Below are 23507 nucleotides of genomic sequence, written 5' to 3'. Positions count from 1 at the left end.
CAGGCATCACATTGCGTTTGCAGAGCCCCTAATGTACCTAAACAGTAGAAACCCCCCACAAGTGACACCATTTTGGAAAGTAGACCCCTTAAGGAACTCATCTTGATGTGTTGTGAGAGCTTTGAACCCCCAAGTATTTCACTACAGTTTATAACGCAGAGCCGTGCAAATAGAAAATATTTTTTTTTCCACAAAAATTATATTTTAGCCCCCAGTTTTGTATTTTTCCAAGGTTAGCAGGAGAAATTGGACCCTAAATGTTGTTGTCCAATTTGTCCTGAGTACGCTGATACCTGATATGTGGGGGGGAACCACCGTTTGGGCGCATGGGAGGGCTCGGAAGGGAAGGAGCATCATTTGGAATGCAGACTTAGATGGATTGGTCTGCAGGCGTCACATTGCGCTTGCAGAGCCCCTAATGTACCTAAACAGTAGAAACCCCCCACAAGTGACCCCATATTGGAAACTAGACCCCTCAATGAACTTATCTAGATGTGTTGTGAGAACTTTGAACCCCCAAGTGTTTCACTACAGTTTATAACGCAGAGCCGTGAAAATAAAAAATCTTTTTGTTTTCCCACAAAAATTATTTTTAGCCCCCAGTTTTGTATTTTCCCAAGGGTAACAGGAGAAATTGGTCCACAAAAGTTTTTGTCCAATTTGTCCTGAGTACGCTGATACCCCATATGTGAGGGTAAACCCCTGTTTGGGCACACGGGAGAGCTCGGAAGGGAAGGAGCACTGTTTTACTTTTTCAACGCAGAATTGGCTGGAATTGAGATCGGACGCCATGTTGTGTTTGGAGAGCCCCTGATGTGCCGAAACAGTGGAAACCCCCCAATTATAACTGAAACCCTAATCTAAACACACCCCTAACCCTAATTCCAATGGTAACCCTAACCACACCTCTAACCCTGACACACCCCTAACCCTAATCCCAACCCTATTCCCAACTGTAAATGTAATCTAAACCCTAACCCTAACTTTAGCCCCAACCCTAACTGTAGCCCCAACCCTAACCCTAGCCCTAACCCTAACCCTAGCCCTAATCCTAGCCCTAACCCTAGCCCTAACCCTAGCCCTAATCCTAACCCTAGCCCTAGCCCTAGCCCTAACCCTAGCCCTAACCCTAGCCCTAACCCTAGCCCTAACCATAGCCCTAACCCTAGCCCTAACCCTAACCCTAGCCCTAACCCTAGCCCTAATGGGAAAATGGAAATAAATACATTTTTTTTTATTTTTCCCTAACTAAGGGGGTGATGAAGGGGGGTTTGATTTACTTTTATAGCGAGTTTTTTTAGCAGATTTTTATGATTGGCAGCCATCACACACTGAAAGACGCTTTTTATTGCAAAAAATATTTTTTGCAATACCACATTTTGAGAGCTATAATTTTTCCATATTTTGGTCCACAGAGTCATGTGAGGTCTTGTTTTTTGCGGGACGAGTTGACGTTTTTACTGAATACATTTTCGGGCACGTGACATTTTTTGATCGCTTTTTATTCCGATTTTTGTGAGGAAGAATGACCAAAAACCAGCTATTCATGAATTTCTATTGGGGGAGGCGTTTATACCGTTCCGCGTTTGGTAAAATTGATAAATCAGTTTTATTCTTCGGGTCAGTACGATTACAGCGATACCTCATTTATATCATTTTTTTATGGTTTGGCGCTTTTATACGATAAAAACTATTTTACAGAAAAAATAATTATTTTTGCATCGCTTTATTCTCAGGACTATAACTTTTTTATTTTTTTGCTGATGATGCTGTATTGCAGCTCGTTTTTTGCGGGACAATGTGACGCTTTCAGCGGTACCATGGTTATTTATATCTGTCCTTTTGATCGCGTGTTATTCCACTTTTTGTTCGGCGGTATGATAATAAAGCGTTGTTTTTTGCCTCGTTTTTTTTTTTTTTTCTTACGGTGTTTACTGAAGGGGTTAACTAGTGGGACAGTTTTATAGGTCGGGTCGTTACGGACGCGGCGATACTAAATATGTGTACTTTTATTGGGTTTTTTTTTTCTATTGAGATGAAGAAATGTATTTATGGGAAGAATATTTTTTTTTTTTTCATTATTTTGGAATATTTTTTTTTATTTTTTTTTTACACATTTGGAAAATTTTTTTTTTACTTTTTTACTTTGTCCCAGGGGGGGACATCACAGATCAGTGATCTGACAGTTTGCACAGCACTCTGTCAGATCACTGATCTGACATGCAGCACTGCAGCCTTCACAGTGCCTGCTCTGAGCAGGCTCTGTGAAGCCACCTCCCTCCCTGCAGGACCCGGATCCGCGGCCATCCTGGATCCGGGGCTGGAGGAAGCAGGGAGGGAGGCGAGACTCTCGCAGCAACGCGATCACATCGCGTTGCTCCGGGGGTCTCAGGGAAGCCCGCAGGGAGCCCCCTCCCTGCGCGATGCTTCCCTGCACCGCCGGCACATCGCGATCATGTTTGATCGCGGTGTGCCAGGGGTTAATGTGCCGGGGGCGGTCCGTGACCGCACCTGGCACATAGTGCCGGATGTCAGCTGCGATAAGCAGCTGACACCCGGCCGCGATCGGCCGCGCTCCCCCCGTGAGCGCGGCCGATCGGCTATGACGTACTATCCCGTCCAGGGTCAGATAAGCCCAGGGCACCTCGACGGGATAGTACGTCTAAGGTCACAGAGGGGTTAAAAGATCCTATAAAAACTAAAAAACTAAGAATGGTTGTTACAAAAAAGGTACGAAACTCAAGTTTTCATTTAATCCTTTCGGTGACACCTTATCGAGAGTCCAAATCCACTTTGTTTCTTTCTTGGCCAGTGCTATACTCACTTTGCCACCCCTCTCATTGGCTTTTATCAGGTCTATACCAGTTATCTTAAGCAGAGATGCATCACAACCATGGTGTAATTTAAAATGCTTTGGGATTGTCTTTAACAGTGATGCATCATTTACTTCCTTTGCAGCCAGGATGCCCAAGATATGTTCCCTGGCACGAACCTTCAATTGTCTTGTTGTCATGCCAATGTATACAAGGGAGCAAGGGCATGTAGCGTGATAAATCACTGCTCTAGATGTACACGTTATGGTCTGCTTAATTTTAAATGTAGCTGTGCCGTCATGGTTACAGAATGAATCAGTTCTTTTAATATTAGGACAAGCGACACATTGGCCACATGGTCTAAATCCTAAAGCTGCTTTAGTATTCGTTAGAAATGAGGGGACCACCGAGGCATAAGTGTAGTGACTCTTAACTAACTGGTACTTCAAATTTCTGGATCTACGATAGGTGATATTGGGTTTATCCTCAATGTATTGCGACAGAATTGAGTCCGCCTTCAAAATGGCCCATGACTTGGTCAAATATGACTTCATCAGCTTAGTCTGTCCATGATATTGAGTGATATATCTAGTCACCCGGCTAGTTTTAGGTGGTTTTCTTTCATATAAGGCCTGATGTCTTGTTATATGTTTGGCCCGATTATAGCCTTTTTTGATTGAGCGTTTGCTGTACCCACGTTCTAAGAACCTCTCTTTTAAATCCGATGCTTGTTTCTCAAAATCTACCTCGTTCGTACATATTCTTCGTATGCGTAAAAATTGGCCTATGGGGATAGATCTAATCATTGACGGAGGGTGTGACGAGGAAGCGTGGAGGAGGGAATTTACTGCCGTGGATTTACAGAAAATATTAGTGTAAAGGCAGCCATCGTCACCTTTGTGGACCCCCACGTCCAAAAATTCCATGTATTTCATATCACACTTATATGTAAGGTGAATATTCCGGGAATTCAAATTCAATTGTTCCATAAACTTATGGAGGGATTCCATAGGGCCTTGCCACATAAAAAATATGTCATCTATGAACCGCACCCAAATAGGGATGCGGTCCATCGATGACATTGGCTCAGTGTGAAAGAGGTCCCTCTCCCACAGCCCCAGGAAAAGATTTGCATACGAGGGCGCGAATGAAGCGCCCATTGCTGTCCCCTGGAGCTGTAGGTAGAGGGACCCCTTAAAAAGAGAAAAAATTTTGGACAATGAAAATTCGAGGACTTGTATCACAAATTTCCTCATGGGCGTGGGTATTGATGACGTCTCCAAAAAATAGCCTGACGCCTGCAGACCATCCTGGTGGCGGATGTTAGTGTACAAGCTCTCGACGTCACATGACACCAGGAATGTATCGTTCCCTACATAAAGGCCATCTATTTTCTTTAAAAATTCATTCGTGTCTTTGATAAAAGACAGCAAATTTTCAACCAGAGGTTGTAGCCTTGAGTCAAGAAACTTATTGATGTTTTCAAGATAGTTTCCACACCCGGAAACTATAGGTCTCCCAGGAGGTATTAACTTGTTCTTATGAACCTTCGGTAACAAATAAAATGTTGACACCGTTGGTTCGGATACTTGAAGTGCCAAAAATAAATCCTTACTAATAACTTCGGTATCAAGAGCTTCCTTTAAAATTACTGACAGTTCAGCACGAAAGGGATTAAAAGTTAATTTCTTATAAAACATATTATCCCTCAGTTGCCGAAATACCTCATGCTCATACATTTTTACAGGCCAAATCACAATATTTCCCCCCTTGTCAGCTGGTTTAATAATTACATCAAATAACCCCTCCAATTTTTTAAGGGCCATTCTTTCATCTCTACCAAGATTCTCACTTGGTGGGAAACGTGGAATATTATCAAATTCTTTGCTCACCGTCTTGACAAAAGTATCAATGACGGGACAGGCTGACAAGGGGGGAAACCTACGAGATTTTGGACGGATGGACGTCGGGATCTTACCTCCCAAAGGTGTATTATGCTCCTGTGCCAATTCGTCAAGGATATCTAGTGCCCACTGCTCCGCCTCTGTAGGGAACAACTGCAACATTTCCTCATTGTGAAAATGTTTATTAAACAACAACTTCCTGGCGAATAAATGCAAATCTTTTATGGCTACAAATTTGTCAAATTGTGCTGTTGGACAAAACATCAAGCCTTTTTGTAAAACATTAATCTCGACTTCGGATAAAATGTGAGTGCTCAGATTAATCACCTTTAAATTATTCCTTGGATTTTCTGGTGAATATCTGAAGTTGCGTTTAGCTGGAGCATACCGTGGTTCCCTTTTACGCTTCGGGGTGGACACAATAGAGGCCAAAGTAGATACAGAGGCGGAGGAGGAGGCACCAGAGACATCCACCAATGCCTGATTCGATGAAGCTGAGTCCATCCGGTCACGTGGATTTTCGTTCTGGTTATGTTGGCGCCACCTATAAATCCTTCCTTTAGCAAAGTCACCCTGATCTCGTCTATAGAGATGGATCCGGTTAAGGTTCAGGCCATTCATGATTGTATTCAGCCCACATCCGTGAAGAGCCTTCAGAAATTTTTGGGTTTTGCACATTTTTATCGCCGTTTCATTGCTAATTTTTCCAGCGTGGTTAAACCCTTGACCGATTTGACGAAGAAAGGCGCTGATGTGGCGAATTGGTCCTCTGCGGCTGTCTCTGCCTTTCAGGAGCTTAAACGTCGATTTACTTCTGCTCCGGTGTTGCGCCAACCGGATGTTTCTCTTCCGTTTCAGGTTGAGGTTGACGCTTCTGAGATCGGGGCAGGGGCTGTTTTGTCTCAGAGGGATCCTGTTGGTTCCTTAATGAAACCGTGTGCCTTCTTTTCCTGTAAGTTTTCGCCTGCTGAACGCAATTATGATGTCGGCAATCGGGAGTTGTTGGCTATGAAATGGGCGTTTGAGGAGTGGCGACATTGGCTTGAGGGAGCCAAGCACCGTATTGTGGTCTTGACCGATCATAAGAATTTGATTTACCTCGAGTCTGCCAAGCGGCTGAATCCTAGACAGGCTCGATGGGCCTTGTTTTTTTCCCGTTTTGATTTCGTGGTCTCATACCTTCCGGGTTCTAAGAACATTAAAGCTGATGCCCTCTCTAGGAGTTCTTTGCCTGATTCTCCTGAGGTCTTAGAACCGGTCGGTATTCTGAAAGAAGGGGTGGTCCTTTCTGCCATTTCCCCTGATTTACGACGGGTTCTTCAGGAATTTCAGGCTGACAAACCTGACCGCTGTCCTGTGGGGAAACTGTTTGTTCCTGACAGATGGACTAGTAGAGTGATTTCTGAGGTTCACTGTTCCGTGTTGGCTGGTCATCCTGGCATTTTTGGTACCAGAGACTTGGTTGGTAGGTCCTTTTGGTGGCCTTCTTTGTAGCGTGATGTGCGTTCTTTTGTGCAGTCCTGTGGCACTTGTGCGCGGGCCAAGCCTTGTTGTTCCCGTGCTACTGGGTTGCTTTTGCCATTGCCAGTCCCTGAGAGGCCCTGGACGCATATTTCTATGGATTTTATTTCCGATCTTCCGGTTTCCCAGAGGATGTTGGTTATTTGGGTTGTTTGTGACCGGTTCTCTAAGATGGTTCATTTGGTGCCTTTGCCTAAATTGCCTTCCTCTTCGGATTTGGTTCCGTTGTTTTTTCAGCATGTGGTCCGTTTGCATGGTATTCCGGAGAATATTGTGTCCGACAGAGGTTCCCAGTTTGTTTCTAGGTTTTGGCGGGCCTTTTGTGCTAGGCTGGGCATTGATTTGTCTTTTTCTTCTGCATTTCATCCTCAGACAAATGGTCAGACCGAGCGAACTAATCAGACTTTAGAAACTTATTTGAGATGCTTTGTGTCTGCTGATCAGGATGATTGGGTGGCTTTCTTGCCATTGGCCGAGTTTGCCCTTAATAATCGGGCTAGTTCGGCTACTTTGGTTTCGCCTTTCTTTTGTAATTTTGGTTTTCATCCTCGTTTTTCTTCTGGGCAGGTTGAGCCTTCTGACTGTCCTGGTTTGGATTCTGTGGTTGACAGGTTGCAGCAGATTTGGGCTCATGTGGTGGACAATTTGGTGTTGTCTCAGGAGGAGGCTCAACGTTTTGCTAACCGTCGTCGGTGTGTTGGTTCCCGACTTCGGGTTGGGGATCTGGTCTGGTTGTCTTCCCGTCATGTTCCTATGAAGGTTTTTTCTCCTAAGTTTAAGCCTCGGTTTATTGGTCCTTATAGGATTTCTGAGATTATTAATCCGGTGTCTTTTCGACTGGCGCTTCCGGCCTCTTTTGCGATCCATAATGTCTTCTATAGATCTTTATTGCTGAAATATGTGGAGCCCGTTGTTCCCTCTGTTGATCCTCCGGCCCCTGTGTTGGTTGATGGAGAGTTGGAATATGTTGTTGAGAAGATTTTGGATTCCCGTTTCTCGAGGCGGAAGCTTCAGTACCTTGTCAAATGGAAGGGTTATGGCCAGGAGGATAATTCTTGGGTTTTTGCCTCTGATGTCCATGCCGCTGATTTGGTTTGTGCCTTTCATCTGGCTCATCCTGATCGGCCTGGGGGCTCTGGTGAGGGTTCGGTGACCCCTCCTCAAGGGGGGGGTACTGTTGTGAATTCTGCTTTTGGGCTCCCTCTGGTGGCTTTAGGTGGTAATGCAGTCCTGGACAGGTGTATCTGCTGATTGCAAATCTGACTGGGGTATTTAGGTTTGCAGGACTCATTAGTCCTTGTGTTGTGAATTCTGTGGCAGAGCTCCCTCCTGTGGTCACAAGTGGTACTTCGGCTGATTCTCTCTGGGAGCTTCCGTTTGTGGAGGAAAGTGGTACTGCGGCTTCTGAGTTTCCTCCCTCAGGTGATCTGGTGAGGTCGTTAGGTGCTTCTCTACTTAACTCCACCTAATGCTTTGATCCATGCTTCCTGTCAATGTTCCAGTGTTGGACTTGTTTTTCCCTGGATCATTCCTGTGGCCTGCTGCTCTGCATAGCTAAGTTCTTCTTTGCTATTTGTTTGCTATTTTTTCTGTCCAGCTTGTCTAATTGTTTTGCTGGAAGCTCTGGGACGCAAAGGGTGTACCTCCGTGCCGTTAGTTCGGTACGGAGGGTCTTTTTGCCCCCTTTGCGTGGTTTTCTTTAGGGTTTAGTGTAGACCGCAAAGTTATCTTTCCTATCCTCGCTCTGTTAAGAAAGTCGGGCCTCACTTTGCTGAATCTATTTCATCCCTACGTTTGTCTTTTCATCTTAACTCACAGTCATTATATGTGGGGGGCTGCCTTTTCCTTTGGGGTATTTCTCTGAGGCAAGGTAGGCTTATTTTCTATCTTCAGGCTAGTTAGTTTCTCAGGCTGTGCCGAGTTGCATAGGCAGAGTTAGGCGCAATCCACGGCTGCCTCTAGTGTTGTTTGGAGAGGATTAGGGATTGCGGTCTGCAGAGTTCCCACGTCTCAGAGCTCGTTCTATGATTTTGGGTTATTGTCAGATCACTGTATGTGCTCTGACCGCTATGTCCATTGTGATACTGAATTGCCTATCACAACATCCTTGCCAGTTGTCAATGTTTCTTGGGCAGTGTTGGATCTTTGTCTGGCTTCTCCTGCTTAGCTGCCAATTCAGCAAAGATAAGTGTCTGTTTATTTTTCTATGGCACACAAGCTGTGTGCTTGTTTTTTTTATTGTATTCCTGCTCTGAGTGTAGTAGTCTCTGGAGTTGCAGATATACGTTCCACGTCTTTAGTTGGATGGAGGAATTTTTTGTATAATCTGCTGTGGATATTTTTGGAAGGGTTTTAATACTGACCGCACAGGACTCTGTTCTATCCTTTCCTATTCTAGCTAGAGTGGCCTCTTGTGCTAAATCCTGTTTTCTGCCCGTGTTTGTCTTTCCTCTCCTACTCACAGCCAATATTTGTGGGGGGCTGCCTATCCTTTGGGGTTCTGCTCTGAGGCAAGATAGTATTCCTATTTCCATCTATAGGGGTATCTAGTCCTCCGGCTGTGTCGAGGTGTATAGGATTTGTTAGGCACACCCCACGGCTACTTCTAGTTGGGGTGTTAAGATCAGGATTTGCGGTCAGTGTAGTTACCACCTACTCCAGTGAAAGTTTTCATGCTGCTCCAAGGTCACCGGATCATAACAGGTGTGCTGCAGTCCCCTAGGAAATGGGACAGGAAGGTCGAGCGAGAAGATGTGGGTCTTTGTTGTGGCCCACTTTCAGCTTGGCCACGGCCTCGTCCTCTGCATGCACCATCAGCATTGCGTCAACTTCCCCGTGTTAGGAGTCGAGTTTCCTCTGCTGCACAGGAGGAATCTCGATCCGTGTCTGCTGCGGTCTCCCATTCTGCATCAGCCGCAGTGGGGTCTGCTCAGCGGAGGCGTCGCTCCCAGCGTCTTGCTGGCACTGATTCTGTGCAGAGGGTTACTGCTGCCTTTTCTGGCTCTCCTGTTGTACCCTGCACTGATCTGCGGCGAGCAGGCTTCTCTGGGACTAAGTCCTTATTTTCACACTCTGAGTATGCCCAGGGCAAGATCTCCCGTTGGAGATTGAGGGTCACATGCTCAGGTACTGCAGCACATTCCATTGGTCCTCCAGGAAGGTCCTGAAAGGGCAAAACTTCGGTAGCAGCTTCCTGTGCGGCAACTATATAAACTGCGCATTTCCGCACGGCCATGCGCTAGTATTGTCTTGTAAATATGTGTGTGTGTTGTGAGTGAAAGTCGCTCTTTAAATAACACTCCCTATTGGATGACTGTTCGCGGAAGGTGTATGTTTGCTATCTAGCGCCCGACTTATCCAACAGCACGTAACACACATTACAGCTACCAGTTGCTGTGTCCGCCAGTACGGCGCCGTGCGCTTGCTCTGCGCTTTCCTGACCCAAGCCTGGGTGGTTAGTGGCGTCCGTCAGTGCGGCACCGCACGCACTCTTGTGCCTTTATATTATTATTTATGTTCCTCTGACACCCCAGTTGTGGTGTCGAGCGCATGGGGTCTTCTGAACTCCAATCCTCTGTCTCGGGTTTGAGATTAGTGACTCCTTGCTTGCGCTCTATGTGCGGTACCGCGGTCCTGTGACGCAACAGGGTCGCTTCCTTCACACAGGGTGAAGCTAACCCATGTGTGTATTCTTATAGTACCGCCATATAGTCCGTCTTTACTAGCAGCAGGGTTTTTACCTGCACGGTGGACCTCGGACTGCGAACGCACCTAGTTCCATTTCATCTATACTTGGTGCGTTCCGCCAGTCCATAACACCCCGTCCCTTGTCTTGCCTATTTTAAATAGACTACTGAAATATTTTAAAAGTTCAATACAAATGTATTAATTTTGAGAAAACTTATATGTGATTAGTATGCCTGAAAAGCAAGTATTTGGAGACCACAGATAGACCGGGCATCTGACGGAGATAACAGACTGTTTCAATATGTGGCCTGGATTTTTTAAATCACAAAATACTGTATAAAGTGTAGCAGACCAAAACCTGGAATGTATGTCTGCAAAGCAAGGATTTGGACACCACAGATAGACCAGGCATCTGAGATAACAGACTGTTTCAATACGTGGCCTGTATTTTTTTAACCACAAAATACTGTAGAGACCAAGGGTAGTAGACCAAAAAGTGGAATGTATGCCTGAAAAGCAATTATTTGGACACCACAGATAGACCAGGCGTCTGATTGAGATAACAGACTGTTTCAATATGTGGCCTGCATTTTTTTAACCACCAAATACCATATAGACCAAGGCTAGCAGACAAAAAAATGCAATGTATGCCTGCAAAGCGAGGAATTGGACACCACAGATACACCGGGCGTCTGACGGAGATAACAGACTATTTCAATGTGTGGCCTGTATTTTTTTTTACATTTTTTTAATCATAAAATACTGTATAAACCAAGGCTAGCAGACAAAAAAAATGCAATCTATGCCTGTAAAGTGAGGATTTGGACACCACAGATATACCAGGCGTCTGACTGAGATAACAGAGTGTTTCAATATGTGGCCTGTTTTTGGGTGTTTTTTCTTAACCACAAAATATTGTATAGAACAAGGGTAGCAGACAGACAAAAAATGGAATGTATGCCTGAAAAGCAAGAATTTGGAGACCACAGATAGACTAGGTGTCAGACGGAGATAACAGACTGATCAAAATGTGGCTTTTTTTTTGTCCCACCAAAATTGTGTCAATAATTAGGCTATGACACTAAAAAAAAAATTGGAGTACTAAAATTGTAAAATATTTAGTGCAATGATATGTGATGCGTGTGTCGTACAAATCACTGTGATAAATATAACAACTGTAGCTAAATATTTTCGAGCCAGCTACAAATTTTTTAGGCAGCAAAATGGTGTCCAAAAATGTTGCAAGACACTCAAAAAAATTATATAGTACCAAAAAGAAGGCCAGAATTTTCTGCGCCCTCACATCTGATGCCCGGGACAAAACAAAAATGTTTAAATTGTTAGATTTTCACGCTCTTGTATTGAAATGACCTGGCTGTAGTCTGCAGTGTGACCAAGCAAATAAATGTAGAAAAAAAAACTAGCCATGGATACCTACAGGTACCTATATATAAAATACGCAGCAGCAGACAGTAATGGAGCTTTTTGAGGTTTGCCGTGAGATCTATATACTCACATACCGTGCCTGCATGCCTTGCACTGATGTGGATATGTGCACATAGACTCCCCTGCCTGAATAATCCCGGAAATACTCAGTGCTCGCCGAGAACACTGAGCATAGTGATACTCAGGTGAGTACCGAGTAGTGGCGAGCACGTTCGCTCATCACTAATCCTCACCAATTGGTTGGCAGCTTTGACTGTCTCGAACACTCATTTGTAGCTCCTGTGTGTGTGTGTTAAGGGGTAAGAGGGCATTGATCAGAAACTGTGACTTTACTGTAATGTAGACATTCAAAGAGATAAAAATTAGGGGTCTTCCAGCTAGTGTGGGAGATGTGTGACTGCATATTTAAAGACATTGTTCTTAGAAGCCCCAATTATTTAATATGTCAGGCACATACGTGAGGTTGGAAGAATCAATGCCTTTTCTCATGGTTTGTTCAATCTCCGCAGCTAAGGAATCCTGTGAAAAGAAACGCATACTAGGACATTGGGATTAAGGTCCTGCATACCTGAGAAGATGCAGATGGTCTCGCCTGCTACTTACCAGGGTGAAGATGGTCAAGGTGCTGTATCTGCTGATAGTACTGTTAGGAAGGCTTTGGTTTCGCTGGTTCACCAGTTTAACCCTTGCTCTGCCTCCCTGTCCGTCACTGCATCCCGTGTTCCTGCTGTGCTCCTGCACTTGGCGTAGTCGTCAGGATGCAGTCTACGGTCGCAAAGGTGATAGACCAAGCAGTCAGGGGTGCCCCAAGAGCTACCATACCGTTGGGGACAATACTGAATAAACTCCCCAAGTTCACAGGTTGCAATGTTCTGTTATGGAACTGGACTGAGCGGGCTAGGGAGATGATGAGGATGTACCCCATGACTCCTGCGTTAGAGGCGGAGGTTGCCATGATGGCTCCAGACGGAGAGGCAAGGAATTCCGTCATGCTATGACCCCCCCAGGCGCAAGATACCTTTGACAAAGTACTGCAAATACTTGAAGAGATGCATGGAGACCCCACAGACGTAGGAGAGTTATGCACGCATTTGTTTAGGCGTATTCAAAAAGAGGGAGACTGTGACACAGTACATGAGCGTGCTACAGGAGCTACACCCTGCAATTCTTAAGAAAGACGGTATAGGACCCCCTGACATAGTGCTGCGAGACCAGTTTGTGACGGGCCTGAGAGACGTGCTGCTTGGGCGGGCTTTGTGTGAGCGCCTGCGAGTTAACCCGCACAGGACTTTTGCTAACATTGGGGCAGAGGCGCGCATAGGCGGGCAGGAGCAGGGGATTGCAGCCTTGACAGGGATGGTCCGGAGTTGTGAGTTATCCACCCCCAATGAGGAAGAACCGAAATGGTCCCGCAAATTACGGCAAGGAATGGAAAAAATATGGACCGCAATCAAGAACCTGAAGGAAGTCTTTATTGCCACTTTGCAGACCAACGCCATACCCCAAGGTAACTCAAGTCAATAGATAAAAGAGGTTAGAGGAGAGGTGCGGAGCATAAAAATAACTTCAGCAGCAGCTCCAGAATTCAACCCGATATCGTGGGGAGAAGAGCGAAGGCAGAGAGGGTATGCTTTCCGTAGAGGACAGCAATGCCGACCAAAGCGCCCACCAGACAAGAGGGTGTTGGATGTGTGGAAGACTGGGACACCTGTCCAGAAGTTGCCCTACCCGAGACAAGCAACAGAGAAGATACGCTCACCCCTCAGAAGATTCTGCTAATTAGAGAGAATGCCGTCCCTGGGAAAAATGGTATGGCGAGAGGAGAGGAATCGCACCTAGAGCCAGACAGAGTCACGACGATGGACGCTGAGAAGAGATGGAGAAAGCGTTGACTGCCCACGGTGAGATGTCTGTGCTGCCCAGGTGCGTGGAGGCGAGACTGGTGGAACTCCAAACTGGAACTGAAGGTCTCATCTGTGAGATTCGACCTGAAGGAGAAGAGACATCTGTCCGAGTGGGCCACCAGAGTAAATCGCTACCTTGCCCACCACAAGCTCCTGACAGAGAAGGTGACAAGTGTTCCTGAGATGCCCACTCCTACAGTTCCCGTTTATGTGAAGAAAGAGCCTCTAATCTCATCCCCTGAAGTGGAAAGTTTTCCGCCCGCCAGCTCGAGGGACCCTGATCCATCGGAAGAATTGGAAGATGCCCCTGAGGTACCCCGCCAGAAGTAGTAGACTGTGGAGAGGAAGAAAGTCCTGAGATGATTAAGAGGGAGAATCTCTCAACTCGCCATTTGTTGACCCAGAAGAGGAACTCCCGTACCAGCCTTACTGCTAGAAAGTGCTATGTGGTGATATATGTATATATCTATATGTGTGTAGTGACATATGTCTAGAGTTATATGTATAACTAGCAGTAGGTGAACATCTGTCCTGAAACTGCAGGCCTCACAAAGGTCACAGCATACATATCTTGAGAAGGCAGACTACTGTCTCCACTCTTGCCAGGGGGTCGTGCTGGGAATCAAGAAAAAAGGGAAACATTTGACACCCACTAGATCTTTCAAGAAAGATGTCAATTACAGCCTGACACCATCTATTGTGAGAACTTTTACACAGGGAATCTGAGAGCAAATTATATATTCATATGGGGAGCGGCCGCGATCCAATCAAAAACAACAATATGATATTAACCTGAGGGACAGGTCTAGAAATCTGACCTCCAGAGTAAAGCTATAAATTAGGCTATAAATTAGGCCTGCATACATAGAATCGTGTTCACATGTGGGGTAGCCTGGAGAGCTGATGTGTTCCATTCTAGATTTCGCCCTCCCTCAGGGATAGAGTACCAGACTGCAAAGTTCAATATTTCTGTAAGTTTCTCCCTTTATTTTGTAACTGTTTTGCAAATTTGTATGTCTTTGTTTTCATATGTTTATACCTTTTTCTTTACTGTAAGCATTGAATCTTTTTTGTATTAAAGCATAAAACTTTAACAAGTTGAACCTTGAATGTTGTAAAACAATCCAAAGCCTTAAACTATAATCCGTATCAGTGGTAGACAGTATTAGTAATTTCCAGGACTCATCGCCCGTGTATTTGGTGAGTGGTGGCAGCGTGTATGAGCGGGTGTGTGGCCTGGGTCGGTGTGTGATTTATGCTCCCATTACAGCATAGGACAGAGGTTGAATGCTGGACTGAGAGAGGGGAGATAGATTAACCCTTGGAGGCACAACCCCCAAGTCACGTGCTGAGAGCGGGTACGTGACAAATTGGTGACAGCACGGAGAGAGATCCGTGACATGCTATAATAAAGATTATTATTATAAGTTACTGATTGGTAGGCTCCAGTTTCTTGCAGGGAAGGGAAGGAAGTGGCAATCTGCAGGAGCCTGAAGATTGCCCCGTTTCCCAACACCAGCTTTCATAGGGAAGTAACGGCTTGTCTTCTAGTTCACTTCTCATGGAGAGCATTCCCCTTTATAGAATGGTGCTCCAGAATACAGTCTCCTATTATTCCTGTGTCTTACAAACCAATTAATGGATCGTACTTACACTGCGGCACTTGTGCTGTAGATTTACGATCTGTGCCAGGAGCTGGCTGATCTCTTCCTGCTGCCGGGCTGAATGTTCTCCTCTTTTTGCCAGATCTTCTGCCAGCAATGCCACCTGTCTGCTGGCTTCAGCTAGAAATAGAGCAAAATGGTTTTATACTGCAGCCAAAAAAAAGCAAACGCCTTACTCCAAATCCATTGCATTTCAAGGAAACTAATTGTAAGTCTCTTCTGGCCCTACACATCTCCCCTTCTCCCACAAGGAAAAATAACCCAATAACATACTTCCAGCAGTGGGTCTTAGTCACAATCCCACTGTCCCAGGCAGCTGTCAGCAACAGAACTAGTGACACATGGGAATATATACTATACCGAGTGTTGGCGACACCACAAGAACGTGGATTTTTGACAATGCCATCAGTCGGCCATGTTTTAGCAAGTGACTCATCACTGGAATCACGGTTTGTACCCATGGGGTAGCAAAAACCTAGTGACAGATTTAATGACTGAGTGCCAAAATCTGTAGGGCACAGATCTGTCAAGTGACCTGGATTTGCACATGCGGGAGCCACCTGATTTCACCACAAGGAGGGTTAGGCAAATGAGGAGCAACATGAGAAAGTTGCATGTGACAATAGGAAAGTCATTTGATCTGTGACCGCATACAGAGTACTGTACAGCTGATTGATTTTTTTGTCCAAGTTGTTTTGGCTCGCCTTACCACGACCTCTTTATAAGTCACACTCCTCATAACCCCTTGCCGAGACCTCCTGCTCGATTGTAACCTTTTAAAAGGCTCTCCCACGTTGACATGTCTGAGGGTGCATAGTTTGTGCCAGTGTACTTAGACACCAGAAGCCTATAACTGTATCCTTAGGAGCATTTACAACACTCATTTTCATTCCCATGGTCAAAAAACAAGTGTGGTTGTGATTCATTTTTTGGATATATTGTTATACAGGTGAAACAAATTTGTTCTACATGTTTTACATGTAAAATAGCCACTTCAAAACCCATGGCGTCCGGCTTTTGATGCAGTTCCTAACCCCATTGACTTTGGAGAAACTTTTTTTTTCCTCATCAGTGAATAAAGCTTATGACCAAAATCACTAATGAAACTTGGTCCTTTTTTCTCAAATGTCAAAAAATTGATGTCTGAACAATGCCTTAGTCCTCATTCACACATCAATATAACGGACTGAGTTTTTTTAATCAGAATTTGTACATAGTTTGGTCTGAGCGTCATCAGTTTTTCTTGAACGTGGAAACAAAAAAAAAAAAGTTTTTCCTCCTCCTTTCTGACACTAAAGTCCTTGAAAATTAGACGGACACTCAGATCTAAATCAGACATGTCTTTGTAATTTTGCACAGTCCAAGAGAAATGCTAAAATTTTACATATGTACTGATCCTACAAAACGTTTTTTGTTTTTGTTTGGGGGGGAGGGAGACGTGTTTTATGGGGCTGTATGTTTTCACTCAATCCTTTTATTTGTCTGGTACATTTACTGCTTCATCCATAAAATCTACTTTGAAGGAATTTCTACTACATCTACTACTGGCCAGGGTGATTATACTGTAGGGAAAATAAGTTTTTGAAGCACTGCAGATTTTGCAAGTTTTCCCACCTACAAAGAGTGGAGAGGTCTGTAATTATTTTCATCGGTACACTTCACTCGTGAGAGACAGTATCAAGAAATTAAAAAACAGAAAATGACATTGTATGATATTGACATAATTAAATTGCATTTTATTGCATGAAATAAGTATTTGATCAGCTACCAACCAGCAAGAATTCTGGCTCTCACAGACTTTTTAGTTTTCTTTAAGAAGCCATCCTACTCTGTATTTATTACCCGTTTGAACTCATTACCTATATAAAAGGCAACAGTCCACACACTCAATCATACTCCAACCTCTACACCTCTTCACCATGGCCAAGACTAAAAAGCTGTCTGAGGACATCAGAGACAAAATTTTAGACCTGCACAAAGCTGGGATGGGCTACAGGAGAACAGGCAAGAAGCTTGGTGAGAAGGCAACAGTTGTTGGTGGAATTATTATAAAATGGAAGAAACACAAGATGACTGTCAATCCTCATCTGTCTGGGGCTACATGCAAGATCTCATCTCGTGGGGTAAGGAGGATTCTGAGAAGGGTCAGGAATAAGCCCAGAACTACATAGGAGGACTTGGTCAATCACCTGAAGAGAGCGGGGACCACAGTCTCAAACAGCACCATTAGTAACACACTACGGCGTCATGGATTAAAATCCTGCAGTACAACTCCCAAAACATCGTCACAACCATGAAGCATGGTGGGGAAAACATCATACTTTGGGGGTGCTTTTCTGCAAAGAGCTCAGGACGACTGCACCGCATTAAAATGAGGATGGATGAGGTTATGTATTGCGAGATTTTGGCCAACAACCTCCTTCCCTCACTAAGAAAGTTGAAGATGGGTCGTGGCTAGATCTTCCAGCATGACAATGACCCAAAACACACAGCCAGGACAACAAAGGAGTGGCTCTGTAAGAAGCATTTCAAGGTCTGGAGTGGCCTAGCCAGTCTCCACACCTGAACCCAATAGAAAATCTTTAGTGGGAGCTGAAACTCAATGCTGCTCAGCGACAGCCCCGAAACCCGAATGATCTGGAGAAGATCTGTATGGAGGAGTGGCCCAAAATCCCTGCTGCAGTGTGTGCAAACTTGGTCAAGAACTACAGGAAACATCTGACCTCTGTAATCGCAAACAAAGCTTTCTGTCCTAAATATAAAGTTACGTTTTTCTATTGTATTAAATACTTATTTCATGCAATAAAATGCAAAATAATTATGTAAAATTCATACAATGTGATTTTCTGGATTTTATATTTTAGATTCTGTCTCTCACAGTTGAAGTGTACCTTCGATAATTTACAGACCTCTCCATTCCTCGTAGGTGGGAAAACTTGCAATATTGGCAGTGTACTAAATACTTATTTTCCCCACTTTAAGTGAACACTAGAAATCTTCTAAAAATGGAACATTTTGAATCGGGCTTAAAGTGAACCTGTCACCAGGTTTGGCCGATAAGAGATACGGTCACCCCCTTTCAGGGCTTATATACAGCATTCTATAAGCCACTGATCCAACGTGTAAGAGAAGAAAAATAATTTGTATTATACTCACCTGGGGAAGTTCCGGTCCAATGGACATGGCTGGTCTTGGTCTGTCGCCTCCCATCTTCTTGCGATCCCTGTCCTCCCGCTTGCTTCATGTGGATGATGCATCCTTGCGTCATCCACACAGGCTTCCCGGAATCGCGCTCCTGCCCAGGCTTACTTATCTGTCAGTCTGTAGCGCCACTACAGGCACTGCCGACAGCGAACCTCAGCTGTGGCAGGTACTCATGAATGGGTAACAAACAGAAGCTCTCCTGGACTTGGTGAGCTTAGTGACTTTGGTCCATGGGTCCCTTGTTGCCAGGGACAACTCGAAAGGATGGAAAGTGGAGGTGATGCATCTCCATGGAGAAATCCGTGAGCACCCGACCACAGAGGTTAATTTTTCCACACTATGTGAAGACATTAAACATGTCATGGGAGTGGTAAAGGCCCTTCCATATGGGACTGTGTTGGGAAGAGACTTGCTCCTGTTCTGGTCCCTGTGGGAGTCTAGGGTTAACCCTCCCATGGTAAATGTTGTGCGGGGTGCAGAACCTGAAGATCCCAAGTCAGGGAAACCTGCCATAGGGGTCGCCAACCCTAGGGACACAGTGTAATCCCGATAGGTTTCCCCCTAGAAGTTGTGAGAGGATAGGTCGTGGAGACCCCACTGAACCCCGAGCTGGAAATGTCCCCTGGTAAGTTCGGGACAGCTCAGTTCCAGGGTCCCAGGTATAAAAAAACGCAGGTATAAAAAGAAAGCACAGGGACCGGGAGTGTGTGGTCATGGAGGCGACTAGAAACGTGCGCACGAGGAACCCTCTGGCACCAGTCAAGGATGTGGTCAGGGGGTCAGGATAAAATGGATAGAGCTCTCGCTAGACAGCAGCATCAGGAGGCTTGGGTTCAGGTGCGATGTGGTATGGATGTATGCCAGAAGTTGCCAGGGCAGACCTCGGCGTTTCAGTAGGACATAGTCACCGAGGCACGGGTAAGGGTACGGAGGAAATGGTACCAAGTGCCTCAAATGCAGGTACTTAGGTGGCGGCATGAGCTGCGGGGTTAGTGAACCCAAAATAAACAAGGTCAAGACCACCCAAAACTGGCCCAAATATACTGTTAGTCAGGAAAGTAAGCATGTCTTCTGCAATGGAGAACGCTGAGGTGGGTGGTCACGTAACGAAGTATGGAGGAGAAACGCAAAGGGAAGGGATGCTTGCATCGACTGATGGTTCCGGTCCCTACTTTGGCTTCTTAGTACAGTGCCGGGCGGGGCTGTCACAGGGGCATGCAGATGCCCTGCCATGCACCCGTGTGGGGTGATAAGTATTCAACCCCAAAGGTTTGAACAGAGGGAAGGGGTATGTGAGGTAGTGACCGGAGTCACCCCAGGATGCACATGGAGGCGTATTGAGGCCATGGGAAGTCATTGCAGTCACAGACGTAGCTGTGATTGCAATGCAAAATAAAGGTAAGTGTTAAGGTACCGTCACACTAGACGATATCGCTAGCGATCCGTGACGTTGCAGCGTCCTCGCTAGCGATATCGTCCAGTGTGACAGGCAGCAGCGATCAGGCCCCTGCTGTGCTGTCGCTGGTCGGGGAAGAAAGTCCAGAACTTTATTTCGTCGCTGGACCCCCCGCAGACATCGCTGAATCGGCGTGTGTGACACCAATTCAGCGATGTCTTCGCTGGTAACCAGGGTAAACATCGGGTTACTAAGCGCAGGGCCGCGCTTAGTAACCCGATGTTTACCCTGGTTACCAGCGTAAATGTAAAAAAACAAACGCTACATACTTACCTACCGCTGTCTGTCCTCGGCGCTCTGCTTCTCTGGTCTGGCTGTGAGCACAGCGGCCGGAAAGCAGAGCGGTGACGTCACCGCTCTGCTTTCCGGCTGCCCGGCGCTTACAGCCAGACCAGAGAAGCACAGCGCCGAGGACAGACAGCGGTAGGTAAGTATGTAGCGTTTGTTTTTTTACTTTTAGGATGGTAACCAGGGTAAACATCAGGTTACTAAGCGCGGCCCTGTGCTTAGTAACCCGATGTTTACCCTGGTTACCGGGGACCTCGGGATCGTTGGTCGCTGGAGAGCTGTCTGTGTGACAGCTCTCCAGCGACCAAACAGCGACGCTGCAGCGATCCGGATCTTTGTCGGTATCGCTGGAGCGTCGCTGAGTGTGACGGTACCTTTAGTCGTGGACAAGCTTTTTGTCCAGGGCAGATTTGGGAAGACCTGCTGGGCTTTTGTGTTTGGAAACGAACTATAGGATGGTAGTCGTGCAGTCTGTTTCATTCCTGGCCATGTTTTCCATGTGGCTGAAGGCCACAGGTTGCTAGTTAAAAAATCCTGCAGTATAGTGTTTGGGTGTGTCAGGGCCAGAGTCGGTTTGGTGTTTGCTAGAGTGCAGAGCAGTCGGTACTGCAGAGCTTCACCTGTGTGAGGCAACACAGGCAAGCGGAGCCGAGCAGCCAAGGGAGCTGAGAGGTCTGGTACCCACAGTTTACACAGCCGAGCAGTTGCTCACGGCAACTGGTCTCAAAGGTGGACTGGCATATTTATTGGCTGTAAACTGGAGGATATGGTTCCCGGCTGTGATCTGGGGGATATCATGTGCCGTGCATTATTTGTGAGCTAACTATTAAAGAGACTTTTGTTTTGAACTTTGCTCGGTCACTGCCTCATCACTGCATAAGTGTGCTACTGCTGCACTACAGGTGGTTGGGGTATTTTTTCAATCCTTCTAATGTTTTGTTTTTTTTCATTTGAATTTCATTAACGTGTATACTAAAAAATAACAGAAAAACAAGATGGAAGGGTCGCACAATAGTTAGGCTCACTTTTACACTTCCATCATTCACTGTCCACGTACAGACTGCAGAGTTTCGACTGGCCGTGGGTGTTCTAATCCAAACTCAACAGCTTCATATTTGCCTACAAGGATGTTGTGTTCAGGTCAGAAGCTCCATGGCTGGTGAATAGATTGTGGTCTGTACTTAAACTGTAAATTGCGGAAGTTTGACATCCAACCTCAGATGTAGGCAAATTGTCTTCATTTTAGATGAATACCAACCCCCTTTTGGTGCCCCTGTAGAATGAGGTATTATGCTTTGCTTATATAGCACCATCATATTCTGCAGATCTTTACAGACATTATCATCACTGTCCCCATTGGGACTCAAAATCTACATTTCTTATCAGTATGTCTTTGGTGTGTGTAAGGAAATAGGAGAACCTGGAGTAAACCCATGCAAACAAGGGGAGAACATACAAATTCCTTGCAGATGCTGTCTTTGGTGGGATTAGAACCCAGGAGCCCAACACTGCAAAGCAACAAATCTAACCACTGAGCCACCGTGCTACCTTTGTGGTACAGAGCTAAATGGAAATAGTGGAATCTACTCAAGTGTCATAGTCCTTCATCCAAGTGTTAATTATGTATATGGATGTACCTGCCAATACTGTATAGTGGACAATCACAGAGAGAAAAGAGCTCTCCATCAAAGAATATATATTCTAATATCCAAAACCAGTCAGGCTTTAATCTGAAACAAAGCAACATTTGTTGTTACTATAAACCTAATGTGCAGCCAGAACTAACACTTGTGAAGAAGATAATAGACATGAAGGACATGTTTGGTGCAGGTGACAGAGCAATTTTATAAAATTAGATCTCGTGTATATTGAGTGACTGAGCAATCTTCTCGGTCTGGGCTTACTGTTCTCATTGATGGTCGCTATGCAGAGACAACTTGACACAGAACGTAATTATTTAGGATATTAGACAAGAGTGCAGACCTAGGAAACTGGAAATCTTGAGTACAAATAGACATAAAAGGATAAAACTGGGCAAGTTCTCTCATAACCATATAAAAAGTAATACATCGAGTTGGGGCTCCAAACACTGGGACCTCCACAGATCCCAATAATGTGGCTCTCTACATAGCTTGCCATTAGACGGTGATGGAATAGTGGTATCTACAGTGAGGGAAATAATTACTTGATCCCTTGCTGATTTTGTAAGTTTGCCCACGGACAAAGACATGAATAGTCTATAATTTTAAGGGTAGGTTAATTTTAACATTGAGAGATAGAATATCAAAAATAAAATCCAGAAAATCACATTGTGTAAATAATATAAATTTACTTGCATTTTGCAGTGAGAAATAAGTATTTGATCCCTCTGGCAAAACCCTTGCTGGCAAGCACAACAGTCAGACATTTTTTGCAGTTGATGATGAGGTTTGCGCACATGTCAGGAGGAATTGTGGTCCAGTCCTCTTTTGCAGATCATCTCTAAATCATTAAGATTTTGAGGCTGTTGCTTGGCAACTCGGTGCTTCAACTCCCTCCATAAGCTTTCTATGGGATTAAGGTCTGGAGACAGGCTAGGCCACTCGCCACTCCATGACCTTAATGTGCTTCTTTTTGAGCAAATCCTTTGTTGCCTTGGCTGCATGTTTTTGTAAATGTCTTGCTGGAAGACCCAGCCACGACCCATTTTTAATGTCCTGGCGGAGGGAAGGAAGTTGTCACTCATGGTTGACAATGGGGATGGTGTTCTTTGGGTCATAGGTAGTGGAGCTCACCCATGGGGCCGTGGCGTACTCGGTACCGGGTCCTGCGGTTCACAGGGGGATGTCACGGTGGCTGACCCGGTCCGTGGCCCTGGGACGTCCGTGTAAAAGGGAAAGGTCTTTAAAGGGATAGAGTTTATGTTCGTGATGCCACCTGTGGTATTCGGTCAGGGTGACCGACACTGCTTTAAGGGGTCCGCTGGGGTGATGTTATGGCAGCTACATGGTATACTTTCCCACAGATGAAGTTTGTCCCCAGGGCTTCCCGGTATGTAGATGGTGGATGGTGAGAGGCGCAGACAAGAACGAGGACACAAGGTTGCAGTCTCTTTACCTTTACTGAAGACTTCAGCATCCACGGTCCAGGGCACCAGATCACAGAGCAGGCAGAGTCCGTCCAGTTTGGAGGCAAGTCCAGAGTCCCCTTGTCCAGGTGGAAATCAGCAGCCTTCCCTTGCGCTGCAGTGTTGTAGTTCCTTACTGCCTAAGGCTTCACATAAGGTCCTCACAGATGTAATGTCTTTCTCTTTGTCCCCCATATAGGATAGGATAAATCTGTATGACTGGTGACTTGAGGCTGTTTACAGGGACTCTAGCACACCCCGGCCTCCATGGGTTGCCACTGTGCCTCATGGGTGTAGGACGGACAGGTAACTTTCAATTAGTCTCTGGAGCAAAGCATAAAGGTCCTTACTCCCTCGGTGTTCCAGCTACCGGGCTTCTGCGCCTCAGAAGGAGGCAGCCTGTGTAGGGCTGGTCCCCTTCTGGTATCCTCTCCTTTGCTACGACTTCCTTCACGCTCACTGCAATACAGTTCTGCCTTCTGTGTGTCTCTTTCTGGGAGCTGCAGCTCTGAGG

This window comes from Ranitomeya imitator, chromosome 2, assembly GCF_032444005.1.
Source record: "Ranitomeya imitator isolate aRanImi1 chromosome 2, aRanImi1.pri, whole genome shotgun sequence".
Taxonomy (NCBI): Eukaryota; Metazoa; Chordata; class Amphibia; order Anura; family Dendrobatidae; genus Ranitomeya; species Ranitomeya imitator.
The sequence above is the reverse complement of the archived record's forward strand: the minus strand, read 5'-3'. Positions refer to the sequence as shown.